This window comes from Ambystoma mexicanum, chromosome 12, assembly GCF_040938575.1.
Source record: "Ambystoma mexicanum isolate Mex_15411 chromosome 12, UKY_AmexF1_1, whole genome shotgun sequence".
NCBI lineage: Eukaryota > Metazoa > Chordata > Amphibia > Caudata > Ambystomatidae > Ambystoma > Ambystoma mexicanum.
The window spans coordinates 923,319,446-923,339,464 of NC_090936.1; the positions used below are offsets into that span (position 1 = coordinate 923,319,446).

Consider the following 20,019-nt stretch of genomic DNA (forward strand, 5'->3'; position numbering starts at 1 on the left):
CCCAGCAGACAGGCCCACACTGTATCCACTACAATCTTGACCCCCTTTTTTCCAGCTTCCCTTTCACTCCCCTCCAGAAAAGTTCTATGATCGGGCATGGCCAGAACATATGCACCATGCCCGTGTTCTCATCACACTTGGGGCATGCTTGCCATCCTGCATTTTCAAACCTCGATATCCTCCAAGGCGTCATATATGCCCTATGCGTTATGTACAGTTGAATCTGTTTCAGCCTCGCGTTTCTAGACACCTTCTTATGATACCCGTGTACCCGTTCCCACATCCAGTCTTCCATCGGGGTTCCAACTTCCGTTTCCCAATCTAGTCTCAACTGAGTGACCTCCTTCCCCACTTTAGACATCAGCATTTCATACAATCTGGAAATCTCATGACCCCCATCAGCTATGTCGTATATCATGTCTATGGTGGCATCTGATTCTTCCTCCAACACAGTTTCAGGCCATGTTCTCTTAATCCCCTTTACCATTCTATAACACGTAATATACTGGCCCTCGTGCAACCCAGTTTCTTCCTGCAGCCCCTCAAAAGTAATACTGGAGCCCTCCCGCCAAATATCCATTGTTGCCACCCCAGCCGGTTCCCAGTGGTTCCAGAGTATCAATCGTAGCTGCACGTCTGCCCCAGTCAATGCAACCAGTGGTATCTGCGGAGAGCATGGGGACGGGTTCTCCATCATCTGGCATGCCCTGCGCCACACGTTCCACCACAGTAGCATCATTTTAGGGTGCCCCACCATTTCCGCCCTGGGTACCCACATCTCTTTCAGATAAAAAGGTGCACAATCGCGCCCAAACAGCCTAAATTCCGAGGTTTCTTCAGCAGAGAGCCATTTGGCGACATATTTTAACTGGCTTGCCACATAGTACGCCAGCTTTATCTCTCCCTTGTCATGGAAGTTCTGTAGCTTCCATAATGCCACTATTTCGCGTGCCATGCCACAAAAAGTCCCTACACATGCTATTCAGTTTGGTGTAGAACTTCTTAGGAATCAGGTACGGTATGTTCCCGAAGTGGTGTAGGAGCCTTGGCAGAACCACCATCTTTAGCATTGATCCCTGCCCCATCATCGCCAAGGGTAGCTTGGCCCAAAATGGCATGCACTAATTTTTTTAATGGCTACTTCTGTGTTGCACCTATGCTCCTCCCCCACGGTGTGGTATAGATCTATCCCCAGGTACCGAAATGTGCTAACCACCCATGGTATTTGCAATACAGCTTGTCACGCCGCTGGGATCCCCATGTACCCCCCTAATGGGAACATGCTGGACTTCTGGGGGTTCACTGCTATACCGGATAGCACAGTGCAGCTCTACAGCACTTCTAGGATGTACTGGAGATTTTCTTCTGGGAATCACAGGTACAGTAGCATGTCATCTGCATATAGGGAGATCAGATGCTGCTCCCCTTTCACCTCGATGCCTATGGTGTCATATTGCCGTCTCAGATATATTGCTAGAGGTTCCAGGGCCAGTAGGTAGAGCATTGGAGACCATGGACATACCTGTCTAGTACCCCTGCTGAGCTGCCACCTTTCCAATATCACAGATCCGGTCCTAACTCTAGCCAGCGGTTCACTATATAATATTTTCACCCACCTTACATATCCAGGCCCTAACCCATAGTGCTTCAGGGCTGCAAGCAGCCATGGGCATTTAACTGAATCAAAGGCCTTGATTGCATCCAAAGACAATTGCCATTTCATCATTTTCTCTGCCACACTCCATGATTCTCTGGAGTCGCCTATGATTATTGGTAATGTTTCTATGTGGGACATATCCCGTTTGATCCGGCTGTATTAGTTTGCCAATAACCTTCTTCAGTCTATTTTCTAAGACAGCAGTTAATATCTTGCTGTCTTGATTCAGCATTGACAGGGGTCTATAGGAACCGCAGCTGTGCCCAGGTTTATTCGGTTTGGGGAGCGGTATTATGACGGCCTCTCTGTGACTCCGGTAAGCATCCCGTCTCGAACGCTTCATTTAACATCTCTAACAGTGGGGGGCGGACCTCTTCCATGTATACTTTGTAAAACTCACTTGGGAGTCCATCTGTCCCTGGGGTTTTATTAGTAGGCAGCTGCTTCACCACCTCCCCCAATTCATCCAAGGTAATCGGGGTGTCTAGTTCCTCTCTCCTTCTCGCTCATCTTGGGCAACCCCATGTCCTCAAGCGTTTCTTCAATCATAGCGCGACCACTCTCCCCGTCTCCGTATAATACCTTATAATAATCCACAAACGCTTGATTAACTCCCTCCTGGGTGTCCTCTACGCTACACAGTCTTCTCTTTCTATAGTCCTGATTGTGACTCTGGGGGTCTCTTATATAACCCGTTTTATCACCTCCCGCATGCTGTGTCTACGTATTTTTTATAATTGAGGTTACACAATCTCTCCCAATATTCTGCACATTTTTGCTGTAGCCTAAGTGTCAATTCTAGCTTCCCTGCTGTATCGTCTCCGCCCCTTAAAGCCGCTTCTAGTTTTTCCTGCGTCTCCTGCAGTTTGGCAAAAAACCCACCTTGTAGGCCCCTGGATTTCGCTATGGCTACCCCCCTCATGACAACTTTAAAGGCCTCCCATAGTGTTCCCGCCGAATCCACGCTCCCAGTATTTGTTTCAAAATAATTTACAATCTCCTCTCTCAAGTCCTCCCTTAAAAAGGGGGTCTTGCAACGCTTCCGCTCGTAGGCGCCATGTCGGGATCCTCGCTCTCGGGGGGCAGTATTGCCATGCGAGAATCAGGGGAGAGTGATCCGAAAGGACCCTGGCCTTGTACTATTTGTGTGATCTACGCTATCATTTCAGGTGTTGTGAAGACATAATCCAGCCTCGTGGATAACTGCTGTGGGGCAGAATAATGTGAATATTGCCTTTCCTGGGGGTGCCTCACTCTCCCCATGCATCCTCCAAACCAAAGTCACCCAGCAACGTCTGTAACGCTTTGGCTGCAGGGGCCGGTCTATTCATCTGCCCATCCGATCTGTCTACCCTCGGGTTCAGTCCCCTCCCCAGACCATAGCGCTTCCTACACATGCGCTCAAGTTCGCACACAATGTTCTAATGTACGCCACTGTGTTCTGGTTCTGGGCATACGTGTTGACAATGCTTATCTCCCTGTTCTCCACCAGTCCCCTCAGAATAACCATCCTCAGGTCTGTCTCAGCCACCACTTGCAATCGCTAAAAAGGGGCATGTGGCCGCACCCAAATAAGCACTCCTCTCGCATAAGCAGAGTACGATGAGGCCACCAGCACTCCTTTCCACTTCCCAGCAATCGTGTCCATCCTCTCTTGTGTAAGGTGGGTTTCCTGCAGCAAGGCAATATCTATTTTCTGCCTGCGCAGGTACAACATAACTTTGTTCCTTTTTAAGTAGCTGTTGAGCCCCCGCACATTCCATGTAAGTATCTTAAGGTCCCCCATGGCCTGTACAAGTTACATCCCTCCTCCCACAGGTGCAGTGTGACTAAGTTCCAATCCAATCTGTATAGGCTCGTTTCCCATTCCAAATTCCCCTTAACCAAAAACACCCCAAACTTCCCGTTTCCCCTCCCTCCCGCCTCCCGTCCCTTCACCAACATCACACCCCTGAACTGTTGCCCAGCTACACCCCTGGATCTCAGGCTCCCCCGCATCTAGCTCTTTCTGGCTCTCGCCTGTACTCGAAGCTCCGCAGGGCGAGGCCCCCCCAGTGGCTAACCTACTACTACAACTAATTCGGGGGGGTAGGGTGCTTTCGCCCTGCCGCTCCTATATCACTTCGGGTTAACTACACATTGCCACACAATTTGCGTATATATACACGCTATATTACAGTCCTTCAAGTCCATTACAGTCAGCGGTATCTTATCAAAATATCAGCCTCTGTCAGCTGCGCCCATTAATCTTAATCTAGACACCCCTGGGGTGCTCACTCTACACCTTAACAGTAGGTATACCGTATCCCAGTCACAGATGGTGTCCCTCTTGGGCCTCTTCCTTGTCTCATTCCGGGTACCCCTGCAGATCCAGCCACGTCATTGCTTCTTCGGGGGGTGTCAAAAAATACATTTTGCTCTTGTGCACCACCTTCAATTTCGCGGGGTACAGAAGCATATATTTTATCCCAGCCGCGCGTAGCCTTTTGATTGCCACATAGCTGTACCGTTGCCTCTGGACCAACTTAGTGTAGTCCGGATACGCCATGATGGTGCTCGAAGCTCTTTCGATTGTTCCACCTTTTCGGAAGTACTCCAGAATCTTCTCACGATCCTTGTAGTTCAATATTTTGGCGATTATCGCCCGGGGAGGAGCCCCTGGCCTCGGCTTCCTCATAAGGGCTCTATGTGCACGCTCCACTGCAAATCCCTGTGAGAGTTTTCCAGCCCCAATTCCTTGTAAGAGTAGGTTCTCAACGTAGTCTGCCGGGTCCTGTCCCTCCTCTCCCTCCGGCAAGCCCACCACGCGGATAGTGATCCTTCTTGCTCTCCCTTCCTCCGTTCGAGACTCCAGGTTAGCTACCTGTTTGAGTACATGGATCTCCTTTGCGTTGTTGGTGCTGGTGTCCGTGTTCACCGCACTTTCCAGGCTGCACGTTCTTTCCGCCAGCCCCCTGACATCTTGCCTCAGCAGGGTGACTTCTATGCCTACTGCGTCTATTTTAGCCTCCAGGGAAGTGCGCAGGTCTGACATCGCAACCCCCCCCCCATGAGTCTTTCAGCTCTGTGATGGTCTCTAAAATCTGATGGTTTTCAGTCACTGTGGTGCCCTCCGCTGCTGCTGTCAAGCCTTTGGGTGCGACGGCCGCAGGAGATTGTTGCGTTTTGGCAAAAATATCCATTGTGGGTTGCTTATTCTTGTTCTTGCTCACAGCCCCTAGCGCCGTCATTCTGCGGCCTCCTTTATGCTTCCCTGTATCGATTCAGCGTCGGTGGGCCTCCCCAACCGTCTTTTCCACCCTTATCAGCCACTGTAGTACTCTTCAAGCGGCCGCTGTGCACCGTCCGCCGCCTCTCACCACGGCTTTCTGCTCATTAGTCAGAGCCGAGCGAGCACTTCATAGGTCTATCATGGCGTGACCCATCTATTCCAGCGGCGCTGCGCAGGGTTCGCACTGCCTCGTATTTCGTGGGCGCGCACCTTTCTCCAATGCCGTTCCCGGTCTGGTTCTTCACTGGATTGCTCCGCTTGCACATTTAGCAGTGCGCTGCCTGGGCTCCCACTGCGTGCAAACCGGGACTGCACGATGCTGTGTGCCAGCCCCTTACCTCGTACCCCCGCTGTCCCAGGGCTCTTGCCTTCCGGGTCAGCACGCAGGCCGACGTGACACTATTGCAAGCACACGGCTTACCGCGGCAGGGGTTTCGCTCCGTCTCCGCTCGCCATCATCATTCTTTCCCCACGGCTGCCGCTCCGGGTGCTTCAGTTTCGTTTCCTTTGTTGTCAGCCATCTTGTGTAACAATGTACCGAGCAGCAGCCATCTTCGCCGAGCGATTCCTCCAGAATTCCACCCACGATTCACTCAATCTTTATACAGTGTGCAGAGCACACGTTCCCATGCAAGTGCAGTCAGTCCTGGACCCAATAGCGCGTTTTTGTAGGTAGTTTTCACGGATCATATGTCGGATCCTCCGGAGCTGCTCAGGAAGCACGTCCCTCGATGGCTGCCTAAGCCACACCCCCACCCAACAAATAGTTGGTTACATTGTCGAAGATTTGCCAATCTGGAAATGTAGAAACTGAGAGCCCTTTTTGGGTCCAGTATTTGCATCTTTCCTCTTCCTTACTAGCGTGAGAGGAGGGTAAAAAAGGTAAGGTGGTTTTATGTGACTAATGGAAATCAGATTATTTTAGGCAAGAAAGATGGTTTGATATTTAGAATAACTTTGTCCCTATTGAAAACGGTGCGAGGAGGCTTACAAAAATGTGCGTGCAACTCATTTAACCAGGGGGCTGATGTTATAGCCACTAACAAAATTGTTTTTAGGGTGAGAAGTTTTAATGGGCAAGAATGTAAAGGTTTGAAAGGGGCACACATGAGAAATATATTTTAAGACTAAATTCAAATCCTAGATGGGCACCTGAAAAGGTGTACGAGGGTACATATTTGACAGCCCTTTCAAGAATTGAATGCCTAAGGGCATTTTAAAATAGGACATCTCTTCTGAGGAACGCTTAAAGCTAGATAGCGCTGCCAAATATCTATAGTGCCAACTTGGAGCCCCAAATTGGCCAAGTGTAAGAGGAAAGAAAGTACTGTAGGAGTATTACATAAAAATGTAGGAGTATTACATAAAAATTGATCTACATTCTTATCCCTGCACCAGTTACTGAACTTGTTCCAACGACACTGATACAAGGATTTTGTTGCTGGCCGCCTGGCCGAAAGCAAGATTTCCATTACGTCATCCGGGAGGTCCCAATCCTTTTAACTTAGCCTCTCAGAAACCATGCGTGAAGACCGAGTGTCTTGACCTCTGGATGGAGAACCCGACCTTCCTCTTGCGAGAGAAGATACTTTGTGGAAGATTTGTTGGAAGGCAGATGGACATGTCCAGAAGGTCCACCACGTCCTCCTGGCCCAATCTGGGGCAATTAGGATCAAGTTATCCTGAACTTTCTCAACCTCCTGATTACATGAGGAATCACAGGGACTGGAGGAAACGCGTATAGCAGTGGAAATACCTGGTCCACCACAAACGCACCCCCTAGAGCTCCTCTTGGGGAAAATTCCCTTGAGTACAGTTCGCACTTCCGGTTGGCACCAGTCACGAACAGATCCACTTCAGGGGCTCCCCAAAGGGCGAAGATCTCTTGCTAGTTCCCACTCATGGGAGACTGCTCTGCCTGCTCAGAGCATCCACCCCCATGTTCAGCTCTCTGGCTAGATGAACTGCCGATAGAGAGGGATTCCTTCTTGCATTGCCCAGCACCAGAGCTGCATTGCCTCTCTGCACAGTGGGAGCGATCCTGTGCCTCCTCTTTTGTTGAGGTAGTACATGGCCACGGTGTTGTCCGTCATTATCAGGACATTCTTTCCCTGTACAGAGGGCAGAAAAGCCTTCAGCGCTAGTCTGATTGCCCTCAGCTCCAAAAGGTTGATGTGTAGTTTGGACTCCGATGGTGACCAACAACCGCTGATGGTTTGATCCTTGGTGTGGGTTCCCCACCCCACGAGTGAGGCGTCCGTCACTACCGTCATCTCCGGCCATGGTTGCCAAAAATGTTCTCCCTTGAGGATACTTTCCTTGCAAGTCCACCATAGAAGATCTTGAGCCACTCTGGCCGGGACTTGCAGAAGATCTGACATCTCACCCGAAAATTGGGCCCATTGAAGGGATCTCATCCTCAATCTGGCCACTGGCACCAGAAAAATGCAGGATGCCATGAGGCCTAGCAACCTTAGAAAATCAAATGCCTGCAGATGTTGGGCATTTTGAAACTTTGTTACCATCTGCAAAATGTGGAGCTCTCTCCTCGAGAGGCGAGGCTTTCCCTGAGTAAGTATCCAGGACTGCTCCGATTAATTGATTCTTTGGCTTGGAATCATTTGTGACTTCTTGTAATTGAGGGAGAAGCCCAGTCTGTAAGAAGTGGCAGGTCATGCCTGATGCTCCTGGGCTCGTTCGGGTGAACTTGCCCTGATTAGCCAATCGTCCAGATAAGGGTAGACGTGAATCCCCTTCTCCCGATATTCGCTGCCACTACTGCCATCAGCTTGGTGAAAACCCTCAGGGCAGAGGTCAGCCCAAATGGTAGCACCCAAAACTGATAATGAGAGCCGTCAACTGAGAACCTCAGGTACTCTGTGCTTGTGATAGATTGGCACATGAAAGTAAGCATCCTGAAGGTCCAATGAAACCATCCAGTCCTGAAGCTGAAGAGCCTGAAGGATCTGAGAAAGGCTCACCATCTTGAACGTGTCATTCCTGAGGAATTTGTTCAAATTTCTTTAATTCCAAGATGGGTCTCAATCCTCCGTCCTTTATGGGGATGAGAAAATAAGCGGAGTACCAACCGTTGTTCCTTTCCGCTACAGGTACATGTTCTATTGCACCTTTCTCCAGTAGGGTTGAAATCTTCTGCACAAGGATCGGGTCTGGAATTTTTACAGTTGGCTCCCAGTGGATGATTTTGGCAGTCTTTGATGAAAAGGAAGGCAGTAACCATGGGTCACTATCTCTAGCGCCCAGGCATCTGACGTAATGCCCCGCCATTCGTTCAGATACTGAGGGATTCTGCCTCCCACCGGGGTCTTGTGGGTGAAGACCTCAAAGTGGCTTTGCAGCAGCTGAGGAGGTAGCAGCTGCTGCTGGGGCTGATCTAGCACCCCTCCCTTTTCCACCACGAAAGGGTCTCTGTTGGCCTCTTTGACTGGGCTGCCCCTTCCCTCTTCCAAAAGAGGAATAGGGATGAAAGGGGAAGACTCCTCCAGGAAGATGAGCCTGCGTAGGAGTGTTCAGGCTGTATTATAACGGCGCTGAGTGATTTCGCTGCTGCTTTCGAGGTCTGCAGCTTCTCCAAGCTCTCGTCCACCTTGCTGCCAAACAGCCTCAAGCCGTCAAGGGGCATATTGAGTAATCTAGACTGCACATCAGGTGCAAAGCCAGATATACTCAGCCATGCAAATCTGCGTAGGACCGTGCAGGATGCCATGGACCTGCTTACACCATCAGCAGTGTCCAGTCCTGACTGAAGGCATTCCTCCATAGCCTCTTTCCCATCTTTCACTATCGCCAGGAAACCATCCCGTTCCTCACCTTCCGGGATGTATTCAGCCATGAGGTCATACAGGACCACAGGGTGTATGTAAATCTTGCTAAAGTGCAAGTTACATTAGTCGATTTAAGGGCCATGCTGCCTGAAGAAATAACCTTCCGGGCCCAAGCATCAACTTGATCATCCCGGTCTGGTGGTATTGAGGGGTAAGCTGATTGCCTAGTGGAGGTTGCAGCTTGTACCACTAGACTCAGGGGAGGGATGTTTAGATAGGTATTCTGTATCTGATAAAGATGGTCTGTATTTTGCTACACATGTTTTGTTTACTGCTGAAAACGAATCAGGAGTATTCCAATGTATTATCACCCTTTTTGTCGTGCCTTATGGAAAGGGAGGTCAGGATCTTCTAGAGTACCCTCTCTCAGGATGTCCGTCTTATCATCCTGGTTGAAATTTGGGGAAGCTGCCTTCCAAGCCATGAAATCAATTACCCTTCCCATGAGATTTCTATAACTAGGATCTGCATGATCTGTAGTGTCTGGTCTCAAATTCCTCTTCAGGGGAAGTGTCTAGGCCACTGGCATTTTGGAGACAGTCAGAGCTCTGTTATCTAGGTATTCGGGTCCACTAGCTCTTCAGGGACCTATCGGGCCCCAAACCTAACTCCAGCTGAAGTAACATCCTCTTCAGAAGATTGTTCTTCAAAGATGGATGACATGCATCTGAAAGATTCCCGTCTGGGTTGACGATGGAAAACTTTCAGGTAAAGGGGGTGGTATCGGCTTAGGCATGGACAATGGCGTCGACTTAGGTATTGGGATTAAACAATGCCTCGATAAAGGCGTCAATGCCACTTTTGTCTGCGGTTTCGACGCTGTAGTCGACTGTCGGGTCGAGTTTCGACTTAGACACCAATGTCGATTCCGCTAGCACAGATTTATGCACTAGAGAGGTTTCGCCATGGTACGAGGTGTCGGAGAACTTTCCCCTGATGACACTCTCGACTCTTTCAGCTCTCATGTTTTGTCTTTGATCTCCCTCTGTCACTTTTAGAGTGGGCAGGGGCATGATCTCCACGCGGCATCTTCGAGGGGGTCTGGGCCGCTTTCTCAAATATTTTAAGCATCGAAGCTCTAAAGGCCTCCCATCTTTCAGGGGAATCATGCTTGGATGGATAAGTCACTCTCCTCTCAGAGGAGGAAGACTACCTGTGACGTCGCTTTTGACTAGACGGATTTCCTCAAGCAATTCTTCGATCTCAAGCTCCTCGACCCATGTCGAGATTTGACTCAATTATCCCGAATCCTTTTGTCTTTTAGAAGACTTGTAAGATTACTACCCCCCCCCCCCCCGCCGCCAGCTTACCTCTCCGTTCGGTAACAGCCTTATTGGACATGGCCTGACAGGAACCGCACTAGTCAACCCGATGGTCTGGGCTGAGACACCAGAGGCAATTCCGATGGGGTCGGTTATTGACATTTTCCTACCGCACTTCTGAAATTATTTTCAACCTGTCATGTGTGGTGGGAGTAGAGGACATCGTCGAGAAAAACCTGATGCCCCGTTTTGTGACACGAAGCAGTCCGGAAAAAGGAACTGAGGTAACTGGAGGGGCTCCAGCCCTTTATACAGCGGATGACATCGACGCTCGGAGAGACTAAAAAGGTCAACCATAAAATAAGTAAAAAACTAGCTGAGAGGGAGAAAAGGATTCCCACTCACCTAGGGACAAGGAAAAATAACCAAGTCCAAGCAAAAAGTTCTGGTGCTGTCAGGTCAGGAAGATGTGATCACAAATATTAAAATCTTAGCCAACACAGTCCAGGTACACTTCGAAGGCTCTTAAGGGCTGGATCCTCAAGGTGGTGTCGAGACTAGTTAGTCCCACTAGTCAAAGGGCAGAAGCACCCACGCCGGGTCTTGGAGATCAGACAGAGGAACAGGGCTTCACCTGGCTGGGTACTGGAAGGGATGATGCAAGAACTGATGTAGTAACCATGTGGGAGACTACACAACCCTTGTCCTCTTGGTATTGGGTAAGCTACCTATTGGTATAGGACAGTACTACAAAAGTTGGTAGTGTGACTGAGCAGCCATGCTTATCTCAAGAGGGGTAAATGTGAGCTGTAGCAATGAAATCCACCAATATAAGTAGCCAAGTAACACTTATACTATAAGTTGTTATAATTAATTATTTAACAGTAGTTTTTAAATAAGAAGTCTTTAAAAAGGGAAATGTATTTATCAAATATACTTTAAAATACTTTTTCCAGAATGAACACAAAGCTAGTATATAGTCTTTAGAGATGCTTCTTACACACTTCCTACACCCCAAGGTGACTTCACTAACTAGGAAAGTAATGGCATGTATAGATCACCAATATACGTTTTAGATTCTGAGGTTGGTAGAAAGGAAAGGTTATGGGAAGGAAACCGGTTAAACAGGCCTCGGAGCATGCAAGCACATAAATCTTGCAATGAAGTGTAGATAAAAACCTGTCACAGAAATAATTAAAAAACAAGTGATCACCTATATGGGACAGTAAGTATCAAAGGCAAATGAATTAGAAGAGTCCACAGGGAGCCAGGACAGCCAAAGGCAATTGGAGCACAGCCTATGGAGCTGAGGCGCTTCTTAGATAGTAAAGTCTTGCACAAAGTAAAGAGTTTGTTGAAGAAAAATCACTTGTAGGGTCGAGCATAAATTAACTAGCAGAGCAGCTACAACAAGTCTCAACTGACAAAAGCATGCTACAGACACCGAGATAAGTACCCCAAGTCAGAACAGTACGTTTAGTTAGAAGAGTGGTCCAGCTGGCTTCTGTCTGGTTGCAGCGATGCAGATCCTGGGCCTCAGTCATGGGGACAAGTAGGACGACATCTGGGGACTCCTGCAGCAGCAATTCGAAGGCAGCTTTTCGGATTAGCGGCACTTTGTGGTATCAGCGCTCGGTAAACAGCACCACCGCGGCACTTGGATACCGGTTAGGCTTCCTTCACTCCTGCACTCTGGTGAGGGGACGCAAGCTCCGGTCATCCCGCTACTGGAGGGCCCTGGGGAGACTCCTGGAGCTTCTGGCCAGATCACAGACGTTGCACTAGACTATGGATTTCTTGACCCCTGGCACTCAGTTCCAGCAGCAGCAAAGTACAGCCAGTTGGGAAAGGTGGTCCATTGGAGTTCATCTTGGGGTTAGCTGGTCCCACTAACCCCAGGGAAGAAGTCATCCCTTCCGAAGCTAATTAGAAAACAGAGTTTCAGCACAGCAGCAGGGCTTCACTGGGCTGTAAATGGTCCAGGAGGATGCAGCAAGCTTCGTTCATGGTTTCATCAGGTTGTTCTTCCCAGTGGTCGACTCTGCCTCTAGTCCCAAAACCCTTGCCTTTTATTGAAGCAGGTTTCTTCCATTAAAGAACAGCCTAGCTGCACTCAAACAGAAGGGTGGCCTAAAAGGACAGCCAGCCAATCAGGACTGGGTGCATTCAGGTTTCCCTAGAGATGAAGGACAGGGTGGGGGGATTTTGGGCACCTCCCTCACTTCCTGCCCTTCCAGACACACTGGAGCCATAGGTGTGTCAGTACTGAAGCCTACCAAAGGCAAACCGAACAAAGGACTCAAACCTGGCTTGGGGAATAAAATCCAAGAAAGACCACAAACAGAAAATGGCAAAAAAAGATGATCAGAGCCATTTTGACAAAATGGTTAGCCATGGGTGCTATGCTGCAGCTGAGGATTCAGAATGCGGAAGAAAAGCACAATGGTAGTAAAATTAAACCACTGCCACCAGCCATTTAAAGTAGTGAGGGCAACTAAAAATGTCACATGAGTAAGTAGGAAACGCGGCTATTAAGATTAAGTAACCCATCCAGCACTCCACATAAGACGGGGTGTGCTGGACCTACAAAAAGAAAAAGGTCAGTAAAGTCAATTTCACTCTTGGAACAGTATTTCTCACAAGAGAAGGTATTTAAACCTTATGAGAAATCCAAAAGGACTTCTCTGTGACACTACACTTAATACAAAAAGTGTATGTCTAGGGAGTTCAAAGGAAACAATCCAAATCAGTTCAAAACACGTGTGAGAAAAAGGGCTCACTTACTCCAGGGTTGAAATTTAAAAAGTCCTAAAGTCCAGCAAAAGTCTCCAAGGTTGAAGGGAACTGGCACAAAACTGAGAATTCTCCCCAACAATGCCGGACCACTTTAGCAGTCATCTTCGGGTCTTAAGCAGGCTGCTCCTTTTCAAGGGATTCTTGGCTCCAACAGAGATCTAAAGAAATGGCTGCAAAAGTTCTCTTCATATCCAAAATCCGAGCTGGAAGCAAGCCCACCAATGGTAAGGATCTGCACAATTAAACAGGATGTGGATTGGAAGTAGACAGTTCCAGCACTCTTCCTGAGCCACAGAAAGCATTGCTAGCTCGCAAACGCAACAGCTTTCCTTGGCAAGTGCATGACCTTTATAAGAACATTTCTGACCTGGCAAGGCAGGAAGGCGGCGAAACTACAGTATGGCCAAAGAACAAGCGAAAGTCTTGGGGCACAGCCATTTACGGGAACTAGCCACATTTATACGTGGTGAACAGCAAAACAAATGAATCCAACTGCTGCCAGCAGCTTGTCTTTAGGCACATAAATAAAATCCCAGGTGCAAAAAGCTAAGGGGATACAAAAAGTATCCCACTGCAATGTTAAAAAGTCAAGAATTTATAATGGAAACAGTTTCCCAGCACTGAAGGACCGATCAGTTTCCCCAGAACACTGAGCAAAAGGGAAGTAAAGCTGCAGAGATTTCATTTCCCTTCAGAAAGTCTGGGCAGGAAAAAGACAAGCAAAAAGAATGGTGTTAAATGCTAAACTATATTGGGAAAGTAGCAAAAAGAAAATAAATCTTTCCCAACACCGATTTCCGTAGAACCTTTTATTGTGGAATGTGCTTGCCTTGATGTCATCCGTTGTTGAACTTTGAACACCTCAACAGTATGTGCTGCACTATATTTAGCACAACTACAAGCTTCATATGACAATGCATTACTTACCGTAAAAGCATTTCTGATGGTTGTATCTGCTTAGATTCACATGCTGTGCATAGGTCCGGCATCCAGTGGTCACTGCGGAGTATTGCATTTTGTTTTTCGTAGTCGAAAAGGGGACGTCGACAAGGCGTGTCTGTAACACTATCCCTATAGTGACGTGCGTTGTACCCACAATCCCTCACGCGTCGAGGTCCCTCTGTTTGTATTTTTCTGCCCTGAGGGAGCCTTCTAGACGTGAGCAAGTACAGAAGAGAGAGAAATATAGTAGAGGATGTCTATGTTCCTTCCATCCGAGCGGGGAGGAAGGGCGGGCGCATGTGAATCTAAGCAGATACAACCATCAGAAATGCTTTTACGGTAAGTAATGCATTGTCTTCTGATGTTTGTTAATCTGCTTAGAATCACATGCTGTGCATAGACTAGCGAGCAGTACCCGGAGTTGGCGGTGGGTTATGAGAAGGAACAGTAGAGAAAAGATGTCTTAATACTGCCTGTCCCACCTGGGAGTCAGATCTAGAGTGTGCATCTAGACTGTAGTGTTTTGTAAAGGTGTGCACAGAACTCCAGGTAGCCGCTTTGCAGATGGACTCAAGGGGAACATTTGCAATGAACGCTATGGAAGCCCCAGTGCCTCGAGTGGAATGTGCTCTTGGCTTGAAGGGTAGTTCTCTCTTAGCAAGAGTGTAACAGAGAGTGATGCATTGTACAATCCATCTAGATATAGTGGACTTAGAGACTGCATCTCCTTCTCTTCCTGCTGCCACCGAGACAAAGAACTGATTAGTCTTTCTCAGTGATCTGGTTCTTTCCATGTAGAACATGACAGCTCTGCGTACATCTAGTGTATGCAGACTTTTTTCTCCCAAGCTGGAAGGGTTTTGAAAGAACGTTGGTAGTTCTATAGATTGGTTTACATGAAATTTCGAGATGAATTTTGGTGCAAACCTTGGGTGTGTGCGAAGAACCACCTTATCCTTGTGAACTGATACGAAGGGGTCTAGTACAGAAAGAGCCTGTAGTTCACTTACTCTCCTAATGGAGGTGATAGCTATTAGGAAAGCAGTCTTAAGAGTGAGGTATTTAAGAGTTGCCTTGTGCATGGGTTCGAAAGGAGTGCCCATGAGTCTAGAAAGTACCACGTTTAAGTCCCATCCGGGAGCTGGGTTAGCTATCGGGGGGTGTATTCTCTTTACCCCTTCCATAAAGGCCTTGATAACTGGTATCTTCCACCACGACACTTTAAGTTGGGAAGTGGTGTATGCTGAAAGTGCCGCTAGGTGGACTTTAATGGAATTAAACACTAGCCCTGAATCCAGTAAATGGGTCAAGTACAGAATAATGTTAGTGGCAGAGCAGTCAACCGGGTTGATGTTCTTACTTCTACACCAGAAGACAAATCTTTTCCACTTGCTAGAATAGCAGTGGCCAGTATTAGGTTTTCTGGCTTCCCTGAGGATGTCCATACATCTTTGAGGGAGATGTAAATGTCCAAATTCTATGATCTCAGGAGCCAGGCTGCTAAGTTCATGGTCTGAGGGCATGGATGCAGTGTCCTGCCCTTGTCCTGTGACAGCATGTTGTACGGGCAGGGAAGTTTCATTGGGGGAGATAGGGACATCTCCATCAAGTGAGGGAACCATAGTTGCCGGGCCCACATTGGGGCTACTAGTATCATGGTAACCTGCTCTTGGTGCATCTTGTGCACCACTTTGTTGAGGAGGGGAGTCGGGGGAAAGGCGTAAACAAATTTCCCTGACCATTGAATCAACAGACCGTTCCCCTTGGACTGGTTCTGGGGGTACCTGGAGGTGTAACTTTGGCATTGTGAGTTCTCCAGGGTTGCGAACAGGTCTATTTCCGGGAAACCCCATTGCGTGAAGACGTCTAAAACGATGTCTTCGTGTAATTGCCATTCGTACTCTTTGGGTAGGGCGAAATCTCTGCTGAGTTTGTCTGCTAGCAGATTGAGTTCCCCTGGTACATGTTGTGACAGTAGGAACATGTTGTGTTTGAGAGCCCACTTCCATATATTCTGGGACAGCTTGGACAGTCCTGGAGAGTGAGTGCCCCCTTGCTTGTTGAGATAGTGCATAGCTGTGGTGCCGTCTGTGAGGACCATCACTGTCTTTCCTTTTAAGTGTTTCTGAAAGGCTTTCAGTGCTTTGAACACTGCTAATAGTTCCAGCAGGTTTATATGCTTGGATGCTAAGCTCGGAGTCCACACTCCGTGAGCAGTCTGATGGGATAGGTGAGCCCCCCATCCTGTAAGGGATGCGTCTGTGGTTAGAGTGGCTTCCACTGCGGGTGTGGCAAAAGTTTTCCCTAATAACAGGTTTTCCTTTGTCCACCACCGTAGCGAGAGAACCAAGGCCTGCGAGACCACCACCAGATCGTCCCATTGTCCGCTGGCCTGACACCACTGGCTGTAGAGCCACTCTTGCATTGGGCGCATGCGCAGGCGCGCGCGAGGTACCAAATAAATACATGACGCCATCATCCCTAGCAAGCGCATTGCTTTGCGTACCGTCACCTCTCGCCCTGCCACATATTGGGGTATCTGAAACAGCATGTTTTGGACCCTCTCGTTGGAGGGGAAGACGAGGCCGTCCTTTGTTCGAATTAGAGCCCCTAGGAATTGTTTAATTTGGCTGGGGTCTAAGCTGGACTTCTTTTCGTTGATGGAGAAGCCCAGTTGGGACAAAAGGTCTACGGTCCTTTGGGTATTGGAGAAGCATGTTTCGTAAGAATCCCCTGTTATGAGCCAGTCGTCGAGGTACGGGTAAACCGGGATGGATAATCTGCGCAGGTGGGCCGCTGCCACTGCCAGTACTTTTGTAAATACCCTTGGTGCAGATGCTATCCCGAAGGGTAGTACTCTGAACTGATAGTGTTTGTTCTCTATCTTGAACCTGAGGTATTTTCTGTGCGCTGGCAACATTAAAATATGAAAGTATGCATCTTTCATGTCTAGTGTTGTCATGTAATCCCCTGTGATAACAGTGGGATTACTCCCTGCAAAGTCACCATACGAAACTTTTGGGGTTTGACAAAGTTGTTTGCTGGGCGCAGATCTAATACAGGGCGCATGGTTAAGTCCTTTTTGGGTACAAGGAAGTACACTGAATAAATACCTTCTGTTACCTGAGATAGGGGGACAGCCTCTATAGCTTCTTTTTTCAGTAGCTCTTCTACTTCTTGAAGAATAGTGAGGTGTTCCGGTGTCATGTGTCGGTTCCGTGGGGGTCTGTATTTCGGGGAACCGTTGAATTCGATGCAGTATCCGTGGGCGATGGTGGATAATACCCAGCGGTCTGACGTTATTCCCTCCCATGCTGAAAGGAACGATGTTAGCCGGCCCCCGACCGGTGATGCATGGGAGGGGACCCGAATCTTTGGGTCATTTCTTGGTATTGGGCGTGGGGCCTTTTGGACTGGAGCCGCGCCCTCTTCCCTTGCCACGACGTTGGCCTCTTTGACTGAACTGGGTGCTTTGGTTAGAGGGCCAGTTGGTAGCAGAGTAAAATTGTTGTTGGCTTTGCTGCTGGCGTTGGCCACGAAAGGAGCGTCTATTGCCATAGCTGCGTCTGTTAGGTGGCCTAGAAATTTGGTCAAGAGTCTTGATGGTATCAAACTCCTTCTTCGCATGTTCTAGGGCCTCATCAACTGCTTTCCCAAACAGATGTGTTTGCTCTATGGGCTTATTTATTAGGGAAGCCTGGGTTTCTGGCTTAAATCCCGAATTGCGCAGCCAGACATGGCGTTTGAGAAGTATTCCCTGAAACAGGGAGCGGCCAGCTGTCTCTGCGGCATCTAAGGAGTTCTTTACGATGCCCTGGTTTACAAGAGTTCCCTCTTATATAGTAGCCAACAGGCGTGAACGCAGGGGTTCTGGTGCGTCCTCTGCTTCGCTGCGCAGCTTGCTCCACTATGCATCTGCGTAGCTAACTAGTAGGGAATTGTTATTCGCGATCCTGGTTGAGAAGGCGGCGGAGGTCGTGATTCTCTTTCCAAGTGCATAGAGCTTCTTGCCCTCTTTGTCAGGTGGTGCCTCACTAGTAGATAGTGGTACCCCCGCTCTCTTTCTTGTGTTAGTCACTACCAGAGAGTCCGGAATAGAATGTCCCCTGATGTACAAAGGGTCAGAAGACGAAGGGCTGAAGGGCTTTTCTATCCGAGGGTTGACCCCTCTGACTAAGGCCGGATTGGAAAGGGAAGGAGTTATTCTTCTCTTTATAGAAGCCAGGAGCGGAATGGACTGGCTGACCGGGGCTTTTTCTTTAATAACTCTTTCTACAAAGTCTATGTCCGGAAGAGTCTCCCCTGTATCTATTTCAAAATGCGCTGCTGCCTTGCGCAAAAGTGCATTAAGTGAAGGCTGGTCATCTATGGGGGAGGTGTTCCCAATAGGTGAGTCCTTGGGAGGAGAAGGATGAAAGACATCAGGGTCTGAGTGCACTGATGGGGATTGCCAAGGCTGCACTGATGGGGAGTGCCAGGGCTGTGAGGTAGCTGTATCTTCTTCAAAAGCTCCTGCGCTAGTGTAAGGGTCTTCCTCAAACCTCTCCTCCTCAAGTTCTTCCTCTCCACCTTAACACTCCTCATCTTCCTGGAGGTATTGCTCCTCTTCAGTGAGGTCATATGCATCTGTAGAAGGGGGAAACAGCCTAGGAATCTTGACCCTAGGGTCATCCTGGGTCCATTCTCTTGGTCTTTTGGGTGTGGGTGGGTTTTGGCTACCCAAAAACCTCTCCATCTTTTCCATACAAGAATGGAGTCTTTCCAGGGTCTCATGGGGAACCCCTGAATAGTCTAGAGGGGGGGAAATCAGTGTTTTCACCTTCAAAACGCTTCGAACGCTCCCACAACGTCGACGAAAGGTTTCCGTCGCCCTCAGAAAAGCCCTCCGGTAGTTCAGAAGTGCCTTTAGATGGATGGGGCAGTTCATGGCTACTCTTGTGCTTTTTCGGCGTTTCCATTTCCTTGGGTGCGGTATTCGACGTCAGTTTCGTCGTCCGCTTACGTTTGTCCTCGGAAACAATTCTCGCCAGACTCTCGACGACGAGTTCGTCAGTCGAGGGTTCTGGAGTCGGCGTTGCGCATTGTTTTTCGACGACCGCTCTATGGAGCGTTACATCGGATGTTTTTGAGGTAGCGCCCGTATTAGATGAAATCCCAATCGCTGGTGGCGGCTGCGTTTGCGGGTGGGGCTTGAGACGCTTGCGGTCTGAGGTCGACGCCGGAGTGCCCTGCGTCCCCTTCGGCGCTGGTGGATCCTTCGTCCTGGACGAAGAAGAGCCGTGGGTTGTGTGCTTAGGCCTATGGGGTCTGTGTGCGTCCTTGTCGCCGGGGTGTTCATCCCCATAAGCAGGGTGTGAGCCGAGCCCGTCGGGGCCGGGGACGGACGTCGAGGAGCGCGAGCGCTCCTTCTGGGGGTTAATGACTTCCGTAACTGACGTCGAGTTATCACCCTCCTCGTCACTTTCTGTAACAGCGGCGGCGGGTGAGGAAATTGACTTCGACATAGCAAAGTCCACCCACCTCTTAACTTTACGTTCTTTAAGGGTTCTTGGTTTCAAGAGTTTACAGGCCGCGCAGCTGTCCTCTTTATGATCGAGGGGCAAGCAACGATTACAGAGCTTGTGTTTGTCCTTCCAAGTGTATTTGCCCCTACAGCGTGGGCAAAACTTAAAAGGTGTCCTCTCCATAGCTGAGGCAATAAAAACTGGTGATAACCCCAAGGGAAAGATAGGGGAGAAAGAAAGACATTCTCGACGAGAAGGTAAAAGTTCGAAACCCCCACTCTCCCTCCTGTATGTTGGCCGGCGAGGCCTGGCCACGTGTTCGGCAGCGCCGAAGGACCTCCTCCATCTCTTCTCCTCCGTCGAACACTTGCTCGGCGGAGAAAACAGCTTCACAGCTAGCGTCGAGGGGAGGGATCTTTAACAATAAGTATATATTAAGGACCGAGGCCCGTAGTAAATTGTTTAGCAATGTCTCTCTAGGAGCTCCGCGTAAGGCGACCATAAGCTGGGTGGAAAAAAACAATCTGAGGGACCTCGACGCGTGAGGGATTGTGGGTACAACGCACGTCACTATAGGGATAGTGTTACAGACACGCCTTGTCGACGTCCCCTTTTCGACTACGAAAAACAAAATGCAATACTCCGCAGTGACCACTGGATGTCGGACCTATGCACAGCATGTGATTCTAAGCAGATTAACAAACATCAGAAACTACTATACCCATGGCCTGAAACTGAAACC

General features: G+C 48.9%; 1 protein-coding gene across 1 annotated transcript in view; it reads right to left on the reverse strand.

Moving 5' to 3' along the window:
• Nucleotides 1–20,019, reverse strand: part of CCT2 (chaperonin containing TCP1 subunit 2) — a 404,766-nt gene that overhangs the window by 197,603 nt on the left and 187,144 nt on the right. The gene's annotated exons all lie outside the window — the stretch shown is intronic.